The sequence below is a fragment of the Lissotriton vulgaris genome, chromosome 2_1 (assembly GCF_964263255.1).
Source record: "Lissotriton vulgaris chromosome 2_1, aLisVul1.2, whole genome shotgun sequence".
NCBI classification, from domain to species: Eukaryota; Metazoa; Chordata; class Amphibia; order Caudata; family Salamandridae; genus Lissotriton; species Lissotriton vulgaris.
This window is the reverse complement of record NC_141687.1, coordinates 319,643,370-319,664,439: the sequence shown is the minus strand read 5'-3', so window position 1 is coordinate 319,664,439 and position 21,070 is coordinate 319,643,370.

Sequence of the window (21,070 nt, the reverse complement as noted above, 5' to 3'; positions counted from 1 at the left end):
AATGTTTTTAAATTAAATTAAATTGATATTACAAATAACAATGGCTTTTAATTTTTAAAAATAATTAATACTTAAATAAAAGTTATTGTAATTTATGGCAATAGCTTAAATTTTGTTAAATACCTTTTGTGAAGATTATGTTCAGTGTATTTTAGTGTGACGAAAATCCAAGAACAGAAGAGAAATATTAACATCTTTTTGTGACATTTGTAATAAAGCTTGAAACATTGAGAGAACATATTTGAACCAGTTGTTGTTGAATGGTTGCACTGATTGATGCTGTGGTGGTGATGAGAGATGCTGTGGTGGTGATGAGAGATGCTGTGGCGTTCAGTGACAGAGTGAGTGAGGGCGGGCGACAGACAGAGTGAGTGAGTGAGGGCGGGCGACAGACAGAGTGAGTGAGTGAGTGAGGGCGGGCGACAGACAGAGTGAGTGAGTGAGTGAGTGAGGGCGGGCGACAGACAGAGTGAGTGAGTGAGTGAGGGCGGGCGACAGACAGAGTGAGTGAGTGAGTGAGGGCGGGCGACAGACAGAGTGAGTGAGTGAGTGAGGGCGGGCGACAGACAGAGTGAGTGAGTGAGTGAGGGCGGGCGACAGACAGAGTGAGTGAGTGAGTGAGTGAGTGAGTGAGGGCGGGCGACAGACAGAGTGAGTGAGTGAGTGAGTGAGTGAGTGAGGGCGACAGACAGAGTGAGTGAGGGCGACAGACAGAGTGAGTGAGGGCGACAGACAGAGTGAGTGAGGGCGACAGACAGACAGAGTGAGTGAGGGCGACAGACAGACAGAGTGAGTGAGGGCGACAGACAGACAGAGTGAGTGAGGGCGACAGACAGACAGAGTGAGGGAGGGCGACAGACAGACAGAGTGAGGGAGGGCGACAGACAGACAGAGTGAGGGAGGGCGACAGACAGACAGAGTGAGGGAGGGCGACAGACAGACAGAGTGAGGGAGGGCGACAGACAGACAGAGTGAGGGAGGGCGACAGACAGACAGAGTGAGGGAGGGCGACAGACAGACAGAGTGAGGGAGGGCGACAGACAGACAGAGTGAGGGAGGGCGACAGACAGACAGAGTGAGGGAGGGCGACAGACAGAGGGAGGGCGACAGACAGAGGGAGGGCGACAGACAGAGTGAGTGAGGGCGACAGACAGAGTGAGTGAGGGCGACAGACAGAGTGAGTGAGGGCGACAGACAGACAGAGTGAGTGAGGGCGACAGACAGACAGAGTGAGTGAGGGCGACAGACAGACAGAGTGAGTGAGGGCGACAGACAGACAGAGTGAGTGAGGGCGACAGACAGACAGAGTGAGTGAGGGCGACAGACAGACAGAGTGAGGGAGGGCGACAGACAGACAGAGTGAGGGAGGGCGACAGACAGACAGAGTGAGGGAGGGCGACAGACAGACAGAGTGAGGGAGGGCGACAGACAGACAGAGTGAGGGAGGGCGACAGACAGACAGAGTGAGGGAGGGCGACAGACAGACAGAGTGAGGGAGGGCGACAGACAGACAGAGTGAGGGAGGGCGACAGACAGACAGAGTGAGGGAGGGCGACAGACAGACAGAGTGAGGGAGGGCGACAGACAGACAGAGTGAGGGAGGGCGACAGACAGACAGAGTGAGGGAGGGCGACAGACAGAGGGAGGGCGACAGACAGAGGGAGGGCGACAGACAGAGGGAGGGCGACAGACAGAGTGAGTGAGGGCGACAGACAGACAGAGTGAGTGAGGGCGACAGACAGACAGAGTGAGTGAGGGCGACAGACAGACAGAGTGAGTGAGGGCGACAGACAGACAGAGTGAGGGAGGGCGACAGACAGACAGAGTGAGGGAGGGCGACAGACAGACAGAGTGAGGGAGGGCGACAGACAGACAGAGTGAGGGAGGGCGACAGACAGACAGAGTGAGGGAGGGCGACAGACAGACAGAGTGAGGGAGGGCGACAGACAGACAGAGTGAGGGAGGGCGACAGACAGACAGAGTGAGGGAGGGCGACAGACAGACAGAGTGAGGGAGGGCGACAGACAGACAGAGTGAGGGAGGGCGACAGACAGACAGAGTGAGGGAGGGCGACAGACAGACAGAGTGAGGGAGGGCGACAGACAGACAGAGTGAGGGAGGGCGACAGACAGACAGAGTGAGGGAGGGCGACAGACAGACAGAGTGAGGGAGGGCGACAGACAGACAGAGTGAGGGAGGGCGACAGACAGACAGAGTGAGGGAGGGCGACAGACAGACAGAGTGAGGGAGGGCGACAGACAGACAGAGTGAGGGAGGGCGACAGACAGACAGAGTGAGGGAGGGCGACAGACAGACAGAGTGAGGGAGGGCGACAGACAGACAGAGTGAGGGAGGGCGACAGACAGACAGAGTGAGGGAGGGCGACAGACAGACAGAGTGAGGGAGGGCGACAGACAGACAGAGTGAGGGAGGGCGACAGACAGACAGAGTGAGGGAGGGCGACAGACAGACAGAGTGAGGGAGGGCGACAGACAGACAGAGTGAGGGAGGGCGACAGACAGACAGAGTGAGGGAGGGCGACAGACAGACAGAGTGAGGGAGGGCGACAGACAGACAGAGTGAGGGAGGGCGACAGACAGACAGAGTGAGGGAGGGCGACAGACAGACAGAGTGAGGGAGGGCGACAGACAGACAGAGTGAGGGAGGGCGACAGACAGACAGAGTGAGGGAGGGCGACAGACAGACAGAGTGAGGGAGGGCGACAGACAGACAGAGTGAGGGAGGGCGACAGACAGACAGAGTGAGGGAGGGCGACAGACAGACAGAGTGAGGGAGGGCGACAGACAGACAGAGTGAGGGAGGGCGACAGACAGACAGAGTGAGGGAGGGCGACAGACAGACAGAGTGAGGGAGGGCGACAGACAGACAGAGTGAGGGAGGGCGACAGACAGACAGAGTGAGGGAGGGCGACAGACAGACAGAGTGAGTGAGGGCGACAGACAGACAGAGTGAGTGACAGAGGGCGACAGACAGAGTGAGTGAGGGCGACAGACAGAGTGAGGGCGACAGACAGAGTGAGGGCGACAGACAGAGTGAGGGCGACAGACAGAGTGAGGGCGACAGACAGAGTGAGGGCGACAGACAGAGTGAGGGCGACAGACAGAGTGAGGGCGACAGACAGAGTGAGGGCGACAGACAGAGTGAGGGCGACAGACAGAGTGAGGGCGACAGACAGAGTGAGGGCGACAGACAGAGTGAGGGCGACAGACAGAGTGAGGGCGACAGACAGAGTGAGGGCGACAGACAGAGTGAGGGCGACAGACAGAGTGAGGGCGACAGACAGAGTGAGGGCGACAGACAGAGTGAGGGCGACAGACAGAGTGAGGGCGACAGGGCGACAGACAGAGTGAGGGCGACAGACAGAGTGAGGGCGACAGACAGAGTGAGGGCGACAGACAGAGTGAGGGCGACAGACAGAGTGAGGGCGACAGACAGAGTGAGGGCGACAGACAGAGTGAGGGCGACAGACAGAGTGAGGGCGACAGACAGAGTGAGGGCGACAGACAGAGTGAGGGCGACAGACAGAGTGAGGGCGACAGACAGAGTGAGTGAGGGCGGGCGACAGACAGAGTGAGTGAGGGCGACAGACAGAGTGAGTGAGGGCGGGCGACAGACAGAGTGAGTGAGGGCGACAGACAGAGTGAGTGAGGGCGGGCGACAGACAGAGTGAGTGAGGGCGACAGACAGAGTGAGTGAGGGCGACAGACAGAGTGAGTGAGGGCGACAGACAGAGTGAGTGAGGGCGACAGACAGAGTGAGTGAGGGCGACAGACAGAGTGAGTGAGGGCGACAGACAGAGTGAGGGCGACAGACAGAGTGAGTGAGGGCGGGCGACAGACAGAGTGAGTGAGTGAGGGCGACAGACAGAGTGAGTGAGGGCGACAGACAGAGTGAGGGAGGGCGACAGACAGACAGAGTGAGGGAGGGCGACAGACAGACAGAGTGAGGGAGGGCGACAGACAGACAGAGTGAGGGAGGGCGACAGACAGACAGAGTGAGGGAGGGCGACAGACAGACAGAGTGAGGGAGGGCGACAGACAGACAGAGTGAGGGAGGGCGACAGACAGACAGAGTGAGGGAGGGCGACAGACAGACAGAGTGAGGGCGGGCGACAGACAGAGTGAGTGAGGGCGACAGACAGAGTGAGTGAGGGTGGGCGACAGACAGAGTGAGTGAGGGCGACAGACAGAGTGAGTGAGGGCGGGCGACAGACAGAGTGAGTGAGGGCGACAGACAGAGTGAGTGAGGGCGACAGACAGAGTGAGTGAGGGCGACAGACAGAGTGAGTGAGGGCGACAGACAGAGTGAGTGAGGGCGACAGACAGAGTGAGTGAGGGCGACAGACAGAGTGAGGGCGACAGACAGAGTGAGTGAGGGCGGGCGACAGACAGAGTGAGTGAGTGAGGGCGACAGACAGAGTGAGTGAGGGCGACAGACAGAGTGAGTGAGGGCGACAGACAGAGTGAGGGAGGGCGACAGACAGAGTGAGGGAGGGCGACAGACAGAGTGAGGGAGGGCGACAGACAGAGTGAGGGAGGGCGACAGACAGAGTGAGGGAGGGCGACAGACAGAGTGAGGGAGGGCGACAGACAGAGTGAGGGAGGGCGACAGACAGAGTGAGGGAGGGCGACAGACAGAGTGAGGGAGGGCGACAGACAGAGTGAGGGAGGGCGACAGACAGAGTGAGGGAGGGCGACAGACAGAGTGAGGGAGGGCGACAGACAGAGTGAGGGAGGGCGACAGACAGAGTGAGGGAGGGCGACAGACAGAGTGAGGGAGGGCGACAGACAGAGTGAGGGAGGGCGACAGACAGAGTGAGGGAGGGCGACAGACAGAGTGAGGGAGGGCGACAGACAGAGTGAGGGCGACAGACAGAGTGAGGGCGACAGACAGAGTGAGGGCGACAGACAGAGTGAGGGCGACAGACAGAGTGAGGGCGACAGACAGAGTGAGGGCGACAGACAGAGTGAGGGCGACAGACAGAGTGAGGGCGACAGACAGAGTGAGGGCGACAGACAGAGTGAGGGCGACAGACAGAGTGAGGGCGACAGACAGACAGAGTGAGGGCGACAGACAGACAGAGTGAGGGCGACAGACAGACAGAGTGAGGGCGACAGACAGACAGAGTGAGGGCGACAGACAGACAGAGTGAGGGCGACAGACAGACAGAGTGAGGGCGACAGACAGAGTGAGGGCGACAGACAGAGTGAGGGCGACAGACAGAGTGAGGGCGACAGACAGAGTGAGGGCGACAGACAGACAGAGTGAGGGCGACAGACAGACAGAGTGAGGGAGGGCGACAGACAGACAGAGTGAGGGAGGGCGACAGACAGACAGAGTGAGGGAGGGCGACAGACAGACAGAGTGAGGGAGGGCGACAGACAGACAGAGTGAGGGAGGGCGACAGACAGACAGAGTGAGGGAGGGCGACAGACAGACAGAGTGAGGGAGGGCGACAGACAGACAGAGTGAGGGAGGGCGACAGACAGACAGAGTGAGGGAGGGCGACAGACAGACAGAGTGAGGGAGGGCGACAGACAGACAGAGTGAGGGAGGGCGACAGACAGACAGAGTGAGGGAGGGCGACAGACAGACAGAGTGAGGGAGGGCGACAGACAGACAGAGTGAGGGAGGGCGACAGACAGACAGAGTGAGGGAGGGCGACAGACAGACAGAGTGAGGGAGGGCGACAGACAGACAGAGTGAGGGAGGGCGACAGACAGACAGAGTGAGGGAGGGCGACAGACAGACAGAGTGAGGGAGGGCGACAGACAGACAGAGTGAGGGAGGGCGACAGACAGACAGAGTGAGGGAGGGCGACAGACAGACAGAGTGAGGGAGGGCGACAGACAGACAGAGTGAGGGAGGGCGACAGACAGACAGAGTGAGGGAGGGCGACAGACAGACAGAGTGAGGGAGGGCGACAGACAGACAGAGTGAGGGAGGGCGACAGACAGACAGAGTGAGGGAGGGCGACAGACAGACAGAGTGAGGGAGGGCGACAGACAGACAGAGTGAGGGAGGGCGACAGACAGACAGAGTGAGGGAGGGCGACAGACAGACAGAGTGAGGGAGGGCGACAGACAGACAGAGTGAGGGAGGGCGACAGACAGACAGAGTGAGGGAGGGCGACAGACAGACAGAGTGAGGGAGGGCGACAGACAGACAGAGTGAGGGAGGGCGACAGACAGACAGAGTGAGGGAGGGCGACAGACAGACAGAGTGAGGGAGGGCGACAGACAGACAGAGTGAGGGAGGGCGACAGACAGACAGAGTGAGGGAGGGCGACAGACAGACAGAGTGAGGGAGGGCGACAGACAGACAGAGTGAGGGAGGGCGACAGACAGACAGAGTGAGGGAGGGCGACAGACAGACAGAGTGAGGGAGGGCGACAGACAGACAGAGTGAGGGAGGGCGACAGACAGACAGAGTGAGGGAGGGCGACAGACAGACAGACAGAGTGAGGGAGACAGACAGAGTGAGGGCGACAGACAGAGTGAGGGCGACAGACAGAGTGAGGGCGACAGACAGAGTGAGGGCGACAGACAGAGTGAGGGAGGGCGACAGACAGAGTGAGGGAGGGCGACAGACAGAGTGAGGGAGGGCGACAGACAGAGTGAGGGAGGGCGACAGACAGAGTGAGGGAGGGCGACAGACAGAGTGAGGGAGGGCGACAGACAGAGTGAGGGAGGGCGACAGACAGAGTGAGGGAGGGCGACAGACAGAGTGAGGGAGGGCGACAGACAGAGTGAGGGAGGGCGACAGACAGAGTGAGGGAGGGCGACAGACAGAGTGAGGGAGGGCGACAGACAGAGTGAGGGAGGGCGACAGACAGAGTGAGGGAGGGCGACAGACAGAGTGAGGGAGGGCGACAGACAGAGTGAGGGAGGGCGACAGACAGAGTGAGGGAGGGCGACAGACAGAGTGAGGGAGGGCGACAGACAGAGTGAGGGCGACAGACAGAGGGAGGGCGACAGACAGAGGGAGGGCGACAGACAGAGGGAGGGCGACAGACAGAGGGAGGGCGACAGACAGAGGGAGGGCGACAGACAGAGGGAGGGCGACAGACAGAGGGAGGGCGACAGACAGAGGGAGGGCGACAGACAGAGGGAGGGCGACAGACAGAGGGAGGGCGACAGACAGAGGGAGGGCGACAGACAGAGGGAGGGCGACAGACAGAGGGAGGGCGACAGACAGAGGGAGGGCGACAGACAGAGGGAGGGCGACAGACAGAGGGAGGGCGACAGACAGAGGGAGGGCGACAGACAGAGGGAGGGCGACAGACAGAGGGAGGGCGACAGACAGAGGGAGGGCGACAGACAGAGGGAGGGCGACAGACAGAGGGAGGGCGACAGACAGAGGGAGGGCGACAGACAGAGGGAGGGCGACAGACAGAGGGAGGGCGACAGACAGAGGGAGGGCGACAGACAGAGGGAGGGCGACAGACAGAGGGAGGGCGACAGACAGAGGGAGGGCGACAGACAGAGGGAGGGCGACAGACAGAGGGAGGGCGACAGACAGAGGGAGGGCGACAGACAGAGGGAGGGCGACAGACAGAGGGAGGGCGACAGACAGAGGGAGGGCGACAGACAGAGGGAGGGCGACAGACAGAGGGAGGGCGACAGACAGAGGGAGGGCGACAGACAGAGGGAGGGCGACAGACAGAGGGAGGGCGACAGACAGAGGGAGGGCGACAGACAGAGGGAGGGCGACAGACAGAGGGAGGGCGACAGACAGAGGGAGGGCGACAGACAGAGGGAGGGCGACAGACAGAGGGAGGGCGACAGACAGAGGGAGGGCGACAGACAGAGTGAGGGCGACAGACAGAGTGAGGGCGACAGACAGAGGGAGGGCGACAGACAGAGTGAGGGCGACAGACAGAGTGAGGGCGACAGACAGAGTGAGGGCGACAGACAGAGTGAGGGCGACAGACAGAGTGAGGGCGACAGACAGAGTGAGGGCGACAGACAGAGTGAGGGCGACAGACAGAGGGAGGGCGACAGACAGAGGGAGGGCGACAGACAGAGGGAGGGCGACAGACAGAGGGAGGGAGACAGACAGAGTGAGGGCGACAGACAGAGGGAGGGCGACAGACAGAGGGAGGGCGACAGACAGAGGGAGGGAGGGCGACAGACAGAGTGAGGGAGGGCGACAGACAGAGTGAGGGAGGGCGACAGACAGAGTGAGGGAGGGCGACAGACAGAGTGAGGGAGGGCGACAGACAGAGTGAGGGAGGGCGACAGACAGAGTGAGGGAGGGCGACAGACAGAGTGAGGGAGGGCGACAGACAGAGTGAGGGAGGGCGACAGACAGAGTGAGGGAGGGCGACAGACAGAGTGAGGGAGGGCGACAGACAGAGTGAGGGAGGGCGACAGACAGATGTGTGTGTATGTATAAGTGGTTGCATGTGTGTATGGGTGTGGTGTGGTTGTATGTGTGTGCGGTTAGAGAAGGATGTATGTGGAAGAGAGCAGCAGATCAGCACAGCAGAAGAGAACACGGAGTTAAAGAGGAAGGCGGTGGAAGAGAGCAGCAGATCAGCACAGCAGTAGAGAACACGGAGTTAAAGAGGGAGGCGGTGGAAGAGAGCAGTAGATCAGCACAGGAGAAGAGAACAGGGAGTTAGAGAAGGAGGTGGTGGGAGAGAACAGCAGATTAGCACGGGAGAAGAGAACAGAGAGTTGGAGAAGGGGGCGGGTGGAAGACAGCAGCAGATCAGCTCTGGAGAAGAGAAGTGAACAGGGAGTTAGAGAAGGAGGTGGGTGGAAGAGAGCGGCATAACAGCACAGCAGAAGAGAACATGGAGTTAAAGACGGTGGCGGGTGGAAGAGAGCAGCAGATCAGCGCAGAAGAGAATAGGGACTTAAAGAAGGAGGCGGGTGGAAAAGAAAAGCAAATCGGCACATGAGAAGAGAACAGGGAGCTAGAGAAGGAGGCAGTGGAAGAGAGCAGCAGATCAGTACGGGAGAAGAGAAGTGAACGTGGAATTAGAGAAGGCGGTAGAGTGAGTGCGGGCGGTAGAATGGTTGAGTGAGGGGAAGGGTAATAGAGTGGGGTGGAGTTTGGATTGGAGGGTGGAGTTGGGGGGTGGAGCAGAGGTTGGAGGGTGGAGCTGGGGTTGGAGGGTGGAGCTGGGGTTGGAGGGTGGAGCTGGGGTTGGAGGGTGGCGCTGGGGTTGGAGGGTGGCGCTGGGGTTGGAGCGTGGCGCTGGGGTTGGAGCGTGGCGCTGGGGTTGGAGCGTGGCGCTGGGGATGGAGCGTGGCGCTGGGGTTGGAGCGTGGCGCTGGGGTTGGAGGGTGGCGCTGGAAGGTGGAGTTGGAAGGTGGAGTTGGAAGGTGGAGTGGGAGGGTGGAGCTGGGGTTGGAGGGTGGAGCTGGGGTTGGAGGGTGGAGCTGGGGTTGGAGGGTGGAGCTGGGGTTGGAGGGTGGAGCTGGGGTTGGAGGGTGGAGCTGGGGTTGGAGGGTGGAGCGGGAGGGTTGGAGTTGGAGGGTGGAGTTGGAGCGGGAGGGTGGAGTTGGAGGGTGGAGTTGGAGCGGGAGGGTGGGGCTGGAGAGTGGAGTTGGAGCGGGAGGGTGGGGCTGGAGAGTGGAGTTGGAGCGGGAGGGTGGGGCTGGAGAGTGGAGTTGGAGCTGGGGTCGGAGGGTGGAGCTGGGGTCGGAGGGTGGAGCTGGGGTCGGAGGGTGGAGCTGGGGTCGGAGGGTGGAGCTGGGGTCGGAGGGTGGAGCTGGGGTCGGAGGGTGGAGCTGGGGTCGGAGGGTGGAGCTGGGGTCGGAGGGTGGAGCTGGCGTTGGAGGGTGGGGTTGGAGGGTGGGGTTGGAGGGTGGCGTTGGGGTTGGAGGGTGGCGTTGGGGTTGGAGGGTGGCGTTGGGGTTGGAGGGTGGAGCTTGGGTTGGAGGGTGGAGCTGGGGTTGGAGGGTGGAGTTGGGGTTGGAGGGTGGAGTTGGGGTTGGAGGGTGGAGTTGGAGGGTGGAGTTGGAGGGTGGAGTTTGGGTTGAAGGGCGGAGCTAGGGTTGAAGGGCGGAGCTAGGGTTGAAGGGCGGAGCTAGGGTTGAAGGGCGGAGCTAGGGTTGAAGGGCGGAGCTAGGGTTGGAGGGCGGAGCTGGGGTTGGAGGGCGGAGCTGGGGTTGGAGGGCGGAGCTGGGGTTGGAGGGCGGAGCTGGGGTTGGAGGGTGGAGCTGGGGTTGGAGGGTGGAGCTGGGGTTGGAGGGTGGAGCTGGAAGGTGGAGCTGGGGTTGGAGAGTGGAGTTGGAAGGTGGAGTTGGGGGGTGGAGTTGGAGGGTGGAGTTGGGGGGTGGAGCTGGAGGGTGGAGCTGGGGTTGGAGGGTGGAGTTAAGATGGCAGCACCACTCTAAGCTTTAAACATCTTAAGCTAAAGCCCGAGTGCTGTGATTGCGTCAAAAGTAAAGAAATAGAAAAAAAAGGCATGGGGATAAAAAACCTCTATTTCTTTACTTTTGAAGCAATTGCAGCATCCGTGCTTTAGATTAAGTTGTTTAAAGCTAAAGCGGGGCATGACTCCACTGAGAAGTAAACAAACAGAATGTGTTCTACCGTTTTCAGGACTATCCTTTATTGGTTGCAGACAACATTTTGACCCCACTATGTATATTGGAGTCTCTTCAGGACAAGGAATTCTGGGAACTCCAAGTATGATATGGGGTTATTGAGGTTTACAATAAATATGTAAGGGCTACAAGAATTTATATGATGAGAAACGGGGCTTACCTAGGGCCACTTTGGCTTTTGTCAAAAGGCCAATTAACTGGTCTTTTAAATCACCAATTGTCCTTACCCTTAATTCATTGGCTTCGGTGAGGATCAAACCTATAATGGAGATGGCCGTGGTGGTTATAGGGCATGCTAAAGTGCGATCAAGTTGGTAGCCTGTTGAAAGGGGAGGAACAGAAACTCACACTCCAGGAGTATTCAATGTCGTCAAGATAGATAGTTGGATTTTCTAAAGACAGGAGGGGTATTAGTCAAAAGAGTTGCACACATGGGATAAAGCAATAATATGGATGGCAATGGGAGTTCTGAACTTACCCGGCATTAAATGCAAAGTCAATCGTAATGATTGTTTCTGTTACGATTTAATCCAGTCCTATGTACGCATGAATGTAACTTTATTGAGTGCAGGACCCAATGTGGCAATAATTGTAAGGCTCACCACAAATCCGGCAGCCTGCCTGACAATTCTGGATCTGTGGAGCAGAAGTCCCTATTAGCGAGTGTACGAATGGACTGAAAAGTTATTGCAGGTCATAACAGGACTGTTCACAAGCAGAGTTTATAGATCTGATGGGGCCTGAACATAACATATGATCTTATCTGCAAAGTGCACGTTCACCCAGAAGAGATGTAATAACAGTTTTTTTATGTTTCTGTAAAATGAAATCTGAATAGAAACTTATTTTACACCGAACTAAGGCAAGCTGTCACTGTTGGTCCGAGTGCCTCATTAAACTCCTATCAATCATAGTGTTTTCTATGACAGATTAAGTTGAACATAAAATTTGTTTTGGGAGGCATTTTACAGTGTGTCCTAATCGAAGTACAATGGAGTTAAATATGTGTCAGCAGTGAGAAGTAAGAAAAAAAAGTATGCAATTTACAACAAGCATTAGCGGCAGCGAAATGAAAATCGGCCGCGAAAGGAGCAGGGGAGTGAGCGAGTGGGAGGGAAGCGCTGGCGACAGGGGGTTGGGGAGGGGATCCCTTTGAAGTCTGATGCCAAGGCTCGAGCATATGGGGTGTAAAAAAAAGTCTTCGGAGTGGCATTGCGCAATAGGGGGGCACGGGAGAGCATTCCTTTGAAGTCTGAAGCTCTCGGCATTGCTATGGCGGGTCTGATTTGATGATGCGAGGCGACTCGGGAAGCAAATGGCAAGCGCGTGCAAGGGCACATGCACTCTGCGTAATCCGCCTGTCAAAGCCCCTTAATCAGCTTTCCTGATCCACCTCTTATTTATTTTATTTTCAAGGTTTTGTATAGCGTGAACATGATCCTTACAGATATCAGAGCGCTTTACATACATATGAAAGGAGGACAAAAGAAAGACAAGCTTAACAAGGCGGTTTGTGCAAAGATACCAGCCATGCATGGTAGTAGAGTGTGATTATGATATTGTGGTCGAATCAGGCGCTGAAAAACAAGGTGGAGAAACATAGGCAACAAATAGTATTTGCATATTTTAAGTTCAAGTGAATTTAGCCATGAGGATCGATTTGACTTCTTTTTTGAAGTATGCAGTGGATGAGATGAGTCTAGTTTCTGGAGGGAGGGCAATCCAGATCCTGGGGGCCATCCCTGAGAAGGAGCGCTTGTATGTTTTTTTCTTGTTGAATCTTTGTGGTTTCAGAAGGAGAGTTTCTGCGCTTCTTGTGGCTCTTGAGCCTCCTGAGAGTGTCAATTTCTGAGCAATGTAACTGGGCGAGCTATGATGTAAGGCCTTGTGAGTAATGCATGCGATTTTCAGGTGTATTCTGGCTTCGAGCAGTAGCCAGTTAAGAGATTTTAAGTCAGGAGATGTGTGAACGTTTTTTCGATCCAGTTATGAGCCTTGCTGCAGCATTGATAGAGGCTCTTAGTGGTGCGGTTGTTGATAGTGGGAGACCGTAGAGGGAGGCACTTCCATAGTCAATCCGAGGGATAACTAGCGCTTGGACTGCAGTTCTAAAGTCGTCGGCTGAGGGGAAGGGTTTCAGCTTTCTCAAGGTATTGATTTGGGAATTAGCTCCCTTGGTTGCATTGCTGATAGGTCGTTGCATATTGAGATTCGAGTCAGGGTGATACCTAAGGATTTTGCTGAGTCTACTATGATAGGTTGGACGTTGAGTGCAGTGAGGTGTTTCAACCACTCCTGGACGATGGGGATTTTGGAGGGGGGTGCTATTAGGAGGAATTCTGTTTTCAGAGCATTAAGTTTGAGATAGTTCTCTGCCAACCATGTCTGTGTGTCCTTAAGTGTTGAGAAGTTTGAGGTCATCAGGGGATTGAAGTTTGAGGTAGAGTTGGGTATCATCCGCATACATGTGGAATTGCACATTAGAGGCATGAAGCAGTGCGGTGAGTGGCTCCATGACTAGGTTGAACAGAGTTGGTGAAAGGGAGGATCCTTGCGGTACACCAAGTGTTACTGAAGTAGGTGTGGATATAGTGTTATTAGTTTTGAATGTCTGAGTCCGGTTATGGAGGAAGGAGGTGAACCATTTGAGAACTGTCCCAGAAATACCCATTCTGATGTTTAATAGTTCGAGTAAGTTTTCGTGTTTGGCCGTGTCAAATGCAGATGAGAGGTCAAGCAGAATGAGGAGGCAGGAGCCGTTTTGGTCTAGAATTTGGAGTGCGTCATCAATTATGTGAGTCATGGCTAATTCTGTGCTGTGGCCTGCACGGAAGCCGGATTGGTGTCGGTTAAGAAGGTCAAAGTGATCAATGTGTTTTGTCAGATGGAGGTGAGCAAATTTTTCTAGCAGTTTAGCTAAGGTAGGGATATTGGAGATGGGACGATAGTTATTGAGGTCAGTAGGGTCAGCTGTGGGTTTCTTTAGTATGGGCGAGAGTGGGATAAGCCAGGGGAGAAGGTCTTTTACAGCATTTGCAGGAAGAGGATCCGAGAGGTGATTGGAGGGCTTCAGGGAACTTAGAATCAGGCCTATAGATTCTTCCGTGTAGGTATCAAAAGATGTCCAAGTAGCATTGTTTTTTTAGTTTGATGTGTGTTTTGCTGAGGGCGTTGGAGTATAGATTTAGATCCGTGAGGAGATCCTTCTTGATGTTAACTGTTTTTCGATTGAAGAAGGTAGAAAATTCTTCGCAGGATGGTAGCGTGCTGGTTGTGTTATGTAATCGCTGTGGTTCATCTTTGGATTGAGATTTGATGAGTTCAAAAAGTTTTTTGGGTCGTTTTTTTGCTTGGTCTAGTTGATGGCTAAAGAAGTCCGCTTTTGTTCGTTTGATTTTCCTGAAGTAATCATTTCTTTTTTTCTTCAGAGTCTTGAGGTGCATAGCTGATTGGGTGGATCTCCAATTGCGTTCTGCTAGTCTCATGTCACGTCTATCCTTGTTGAGCTGACAGTCGTTCCATGGTTTTGAGCTTTTGGAGGAGGTTCTCTTTAGCTGAAGGGGGGCAACTTCGTTGACTATCGTAGTCATTGAGTTGAGGTAATGATCGGTAAGAGCCTGAACGTCGTCATTGCCGATAGGGGGTAGGAGTAGGTTGTAGCTGGGCGAGGGTGAGGAGATGGGATTGAGGTTTCTCAAGTCTCTTTTCCATACCTTGGGTTTGGTGGAATGGGTTGGGTAAAGTTTCACTAGTTCATTGATGAAAAATGTGATCATGTGGTGGTCGGACCGGTCACAAGGTCGGATTGAATCTAGTTGGGTGGTGTCATCTTTAGAAATAATGAGGTCCGGGATAGAACCTTTGTTGCGAGTGGGGCTGGTGCAGATTTGGGCGAGATCGAAGGTGTTGAGGAAGTTTTTGAGATTGTTAACCACCGAGTCGTTGTGATCACTCCAGTGAAGGTTGAAATCACCAAGGAATATTTGTGTATTATGTCGACCCGAGTTAGTTGTGATCATGTCCATAAGGTGTTCAGTGAAGGTGAGGTTGTCTCCTGGTGGGTGGTAAATGATATGTAGGGAGCATGCTGGATTGCCCTCACTGTTGACATCGAGGCAGATGTGTTCACAAGAGGAGAATGTAGGGGAGATGGCTCTAGATACTGAAAGGTTACTCCGGAGAATACATGCTATTCCACCTCCTGTCTTGCCTGTCCTGTCTAATCTGATGATGTGATAGTTGGGTGGAACTAGAATGTCGATGAGGGGGGATGAGGATTCTGTTAACCAGGTTTCGGTGAGTATGGTAAGGTCAAGGTCATGTGCGATAATGAGGTCGGCTATGTCAGATGCGTGTCTGGGGGCTGATCTGCAGTTAAGTAGTGTGCATTTGAGCCGTGGGCTGATGAGGGAGGCGGAGGGGTCCAGGGTGAGGGTGACTTTTTTTAGATCGTTAGAGATGGCCTCTCTATTATTTTGGGTGGGGGGCCCGTGAGGGTTGGAATGGATGGTGGGGATGGGAAGGTGTGTGGTGGCTATGTGGGTCGTGGGAGCGGTTGCGTAAGAGTGTAGGAGGGAGCGTATGTCATACCTGGTCAGAGGATTGATGAATCGGTGAGGGTGGCTGGAAGAATTATGGGCAGGGGTAGAACTCCAGCAAGGGGGGTTGTGTTTGTGTAGGCGTGTGGGAGGGGCGGAGTGCTTGCGGGGTAGCAGGGTAATAGGTGGAGAGGGGAGTCTCAGTTGACTTGAGAACAGTTCTTTGAAAGTTTGAAGCTCGTTTTTAATCTGGTGCAGGGTGGACATAATCTTGTCAAGAGTGAAGTTAGGAACGGTAGTAGTGGGGGTAGTAGAGCCAGGTGTAGGTTGAGGAGAGTTGACTTAGTTCGGTGCAAGAGCTGAAAAAGGCGTGGAGAGGGTATGGGTGAGGTGTGCGTAGAATGTTGGGAATGAGTTGGGTGTGGGGGAAGTAAGGGTGGATGGAGGAGAAAGAGGAGGTGAGGGTTTCAGTGGTGAATGTCGTGTTGGGGTGTGGGGGGAGTGACGAGGTGGGGAAGGGTGGTAAAGGAGGAAGGGGGACTCGAGGTGGTATCGGAGGGGTGGTGCTAAGGGAGGTATGAGAGAGGGGGCTAACGGTGAGGGAAAGTGGGGTGTGAGTGAGGGGGGCAAGGTGTGGAAGGAGGGGGGGTGATGTGAGCGAGGGAGAGGGGATAAGGTGAAAGAGGAGGAGGGCTGGATGTGCGAGGCGGTAGGGAGGTGATAGAGGGGGGTTAGGTGTGAGGTGGTGGGGAGGTGATAGAGAGGGAGTGGCTAGCTGTAGAGAGGGTATGCGGGTAAGGTGGGGTATGGTGGTTGAGGGCGGTGTGCAGTTCTGGGAATCTAGGAGTCAAGAGAGTTGGGGGAGGGATGGTGTGGGATTGAGTGGGCGAAGCAATGGATTGGGTGTTGGGAAGGAGTTGATGGATTGGCTACCCACTCTTTAATGATGGGGAATAAAATATCAAATAGATTGAGGCTACGATCAGTAGACTGGGTGAGAATGGTACCAATATTATAGATAGTGATGGTAGCTGACGCTTGGAAGAGTTGTGATGGAGTAATAGACATCGAAAGACCATGTGCGGACTTCCTTGTAGAGGAGACCGTGAGTAAGGCAAGGAAGGCTTTCCTCCATTGTGCTCTGCGTTTAGTGTAGAAGGTGATGTCGGTGGTCATGCATCCACAGGTGGGTGAGAAGTAAGGATCTGCAAATGGGGTTTCTGGGTGGGATTTCAGAAAGTGGTGTTTGAAGGTTTTGGCAGATTTTTTTGAGAGCTTGGGGGGGGGGGGGGGGGGGGGGGGGGGGTTAGATGATTGAGTACGTGTGGGTACCGGAGAGTTCCATGGTGGGAAGTGTGGCGTAGGTGAAGTGCTGTGAATGTGTAGAGCTGTAGGGGTGAAGTGGTTGCTGTAGAGAGTGCGTTAGGAAAGTCTGCGGAGGTGCTATCCTAAGACTAGTCCGTACTGGGTACTGGTTACAGAGGCCGATGCTTAGGAAGGGAAGAGAGTGTCTAGATGGGGCAAAAAAGCTAAAGAGAGTTCCAGGATTGACTGCCTAGAGGCTAGTCTGAGATTAGTCGGGGACTAGTCCAAGATGGCCGGCGTTTTAGAGACGAGAAGGTAGTGTCTCTGTAGTCCTTTGTCCGTTTCCGTGCTGAGGATGTGTGGAGTTGTCCTATCTCGCTATCTTAAACCTTTGTGGGATGAGGGGAAAAGTCCTTTTTCATTTCTGATGAGTAGGTCAGGAATGTGGGAGGGGGCGAGTAGTCCTGTTTCGATGGTAAGAGGGAGGTAGAGGGGAGTAGTCCTATTTCTATTGTTATGATTTGAGAGACAGGGAAGAAGCTGGTACTGTCCAGTGGCTACGGGTTAGCTGTTTAGAGATTTTATGATGCGGCCATTTTGGGCAAAAGTGAGGGGGAAAAATCATGGCAATTCCATTTCAGGGTAGTTGTAAAGTCCAGCACGGGACGCCGATAGATTTTTGGGGGCCATTGGAAGAGCGACTCGTTGCTGCTCTGTGATCAGAGGCGAGTAGCCCTCTCAGTGTGAGATGCGGTAGGCGTTACAGATGCATATCCAGATAGGGCGGGAGAAATGAATTGAGTTTGGAGGCTTACTTGTTTACTAGATGCCCTTGCAGTGCAGTCCAGCCGAGGTCCTCTGCTTCGACTCCGTGGGGCATCGCATCGGTGGCGCATTGGATGCCTGGACCATGCGAGTGTGCTGCAGCTCGTCGAATATGCTTTCTCTCTTGCGAGTCCGTGGGGTCCTCAGGGTCACAGCTTTCTGTTGCCACCGGTGCGATGAGAGTGAGCGCTCTCGACCATTGGGGGCAGGGTGGAGCGATCTAGGAGCAGAGCGCTGCCCCGTGATATTACTTGAGCCCAGCCCGGAGCAGCTCAGTTCTGCCCAGTACGTTGCGTCGATCAGCGGCAGAAGCTCACTCACCAGTCCCGCAATGTGCTCGGGCCACTGGGGGAGGGTGTAGAGGCGAGGTATGAAGTCCGTTGTGCCAAACCTTGTCACTATACTCGGGCACAGTTCATGGGCAAGACATTCCGATCATAGTGTTGGCGCCGGTCTGTGGCTGCAGGATAAACCCAATTTGTGCGGGCGATAGTTATTCCCTGAACTCTTCACTCGGGTACAGTCCTTGGGCACGCCGTCCCTTCCGCAGTGCTGGCGGCGATTGGTGGCGTCTCCGGCTTGTGCAGAGGGCTGTGGGGGCGGAGGTTCACTTGCAGAGAGAGCTAGTTCCGACCAAAGGCGAAAACTGTTGGTGAAAAAAATAGTAACTCCAGTTAGACCAGGCATTCGTGCATGATCCGCTCGAGGTGGGGGCTGCCGCTAAACGGGGATAAAGACCCGAAGGTGATCCCCAGCGCTTAGGGCTCTTCCTTTGAGCTCCTAACAGTAGAGCTGCAATGCTTGCGCATTGGCAGGTCTCGACCTAAAAAGTGCATGCTAATAACGGCATCCTGGATGACAGCTAACTTTTTGCACTTGAACACCACCAAAACTGAGATTGGGCTGTTTGGGAAAGCAGTAAAGCTATGGTCCTCCAACTGGTGTCCTCCCGAGCTGGGTGAACTCCCATCCCAAAAGAATTGGTGAGAAACTTAGGTGTCATCGTGGATAATACACTTTCCATGGAACAACACGTGAACAGCATCTCTGGCACTTGCTTTGGCCTGATGCATATGCTTAGAAAGATCTTTCCATGGATTACCCTTTCTGAAAGAAAGTCACTCATTCAGGCTCTACCAGTGAGCAGGCTGGATTACGGCAACTCTCTACTGGTAGGGATCAGGGAAGAACTTCTTTCTATACTGCAGATCGTGCAGAATACTGCTGCACGTCTTGCTCTTAACCAGCCATCCTGCTCATCTTCAGAACCCCTTCTGAGCCTACTTCACTGGCTGCCCATGAGGAAGCGAGCTCTGTTTAAGCTTCTGTGTTTGGTATTTAGAATGCAACAGGGGCAGGGTCCGGCCTACCTTAGGAAAACAAGATACCCTATATACCTTGCCAGCAATTAAGGTCAAGCAATCGCGGTCTGTTGTGTCCAATGAGGATTAACAAAACTAGAATGGGAGGGTGCTCCTTTTCTTATCTTGCACCCTACCATTGGAACAGGCTGCCAGACAACGTCCGTGCCAGCCCTATTTCTGGGCTGTTTAGAAAACGTCTGAAAACATGTTTAGTCACTAATTCAGCTTCTTTTTCCCTTTCTGCCTCAGACTTTGTGGCGCTGAGAGATCCCTGTGGGGATGATTTGTCCTACGCCTAACAAATGTTTAAATAAATAAATATTTGCTGTGTTTCTTTGCTAAAGTATTGTGGGTACTGTGCATATCTCTGGGTAGGAGATATTTCTATGTGGTAGAGTATTATATAATAAATACATATTTTTATAAGTACTTGGAGTGGTTCTTTTTCACTAAATCTATACTATAAGATTGCATTCTAGTAAAACAAGCTGCTTTACACTCCTTCTGGATTTACACTGAAGGCTGCTCTCCACGACTACCACTTAGAGAGCTTTCTAAGGTTGTCTAATACCTCTTAAATCACCATAAGGGTTGTCTGGACTGGTACATGGTGTCCACTTACATCATTGTACATCATATACCAGGCCAGCTTTTCACACACATCACCTCTGCTTCAGAGATTAAGTTTAATTGAGGCAGCTGCGATCAAGTATCTTTTGGTGCCTCACTGCCTGGCTCGTCAAAGCCATGCAATTCCAAAAGAGCTACAACTGAAAGGCAAAGGGAGCATTGTTGGAAACCAGCACACGTACTGGAGGCCTGCTTAGCATATATATTTTACTGCATCTGCAAGGTGAAACAGTATAGTCACCAAGCAAAGGGAGAACCGTTCAGAATGCCTTCAAAGTTCCACCAAATGAGGACCAGGCAGGGATAAGACTTGGAGAAAAATCTTTCCAAAGCTCCAGCAAACAATGGATGAGAAGGCATCCAAGTATTTAGTTTCCCTAAAATATAGGATAAGGAGTTCCAACTATGGATTATATCCCCAAAATGTAGTCAAGATTTCGGGAGATAATCATGATTAAATGGTCCTGGATTTCATAAGTGGAATAGCTGACCTACGATGCAAATCTAATGGAAAGTGGCATTTGATTGGATTAAGTATTGAACAAAACATATATTCTGTTTGGCCCAACTATTATTAGGTAAGAACATGAAGAACCTTAACGGTATGCTAAAAATATGTAGAAAAAAAACAAACGAGTTACTGGCAACAAAAAAAAAGGGAAAGTGTGTACACCATGGGCACATACCGTAAAATACCACCAATTGTTACAACTGCGCACAAAGGCCTCTGGCCTTCATTCTCGACTCACAGCAGCGAACTGAAAATAGGCTCTTCATCACTCGCCCTACATTATCATAAATTAAGATTTTCCTAGAACAAAACCAAACTAATGGCCGAGGAGGACAGGAGCCGGAGATAAAAGGACAATCATAACTGTTGCATGGTTGATAAATCCTAGGAACAGTTTCATAGTGTGCCAGTCCCTCTGCGCCTTTAGCAATTGTGAAAGAAGAGCATAAATAGCCTAAAGATGTCTTACCGACCGCCAGGTATCAACAACAGCTCCTTGTTAAGATTATTTTTAGGATTTTCGAGCTAGCGGTCTTAAGGGACACTAGTCATTTGATAATGACACCAAATATTACTGCTCACTCTATCCAAATGAAAAGAAATGCACTCTAATTTTAACTAAGGTCACCTCTCACCATACACAGAAAAGCAAGATTTAAGATTTTCCTGGCCCACCTCATTGGACAGTCACAAACATGAAGAAAATTGTTATAATTAAATTCCAACGAGTGACTAAACTGAAACTGTGCTACAATAGTTTGTCAAATTATCACGCTAGCTATTTTTGGAGTTCTTCCCACTAATATATATATATTTTTTTTACAAATACTGGACACTACATGCACGTCAACTTACTACAAAGGTGAAAGAACAACGATTTTTAAAATCTGTTTTCACCGTACACTTAAAGTGCTACATCTCATTTGAAATCATCAATCTGAGATGCCACTCTAAAATTGTAACTTCAACAAGTGACCAACAGACAAAACGTGGTAGAATAGTTCATCAAATTATTGTAATTCCATTTTTGCTGCCCTTCCCACTAAGAGGAAGATTAAGAAACAAATTCAGTGACTACATTCATGAGAATTTATAACATAACATAACAGGTGTATTTGTAAAGCGCACATTCAACCTGGCAACATGGCATCTTGGCACTGAAACAACAGATTTATTTTGTTACCCAACTCAATGGTCCTCATTTTATTGACCGCAAATGGATGAAAGGCTGAGTGGACCCGCCGGGATTTGAACCTGTGACCATGAGGTCGATCACAGGCCCCTGCAGTGGATGCATTCGTCCACTGAGCC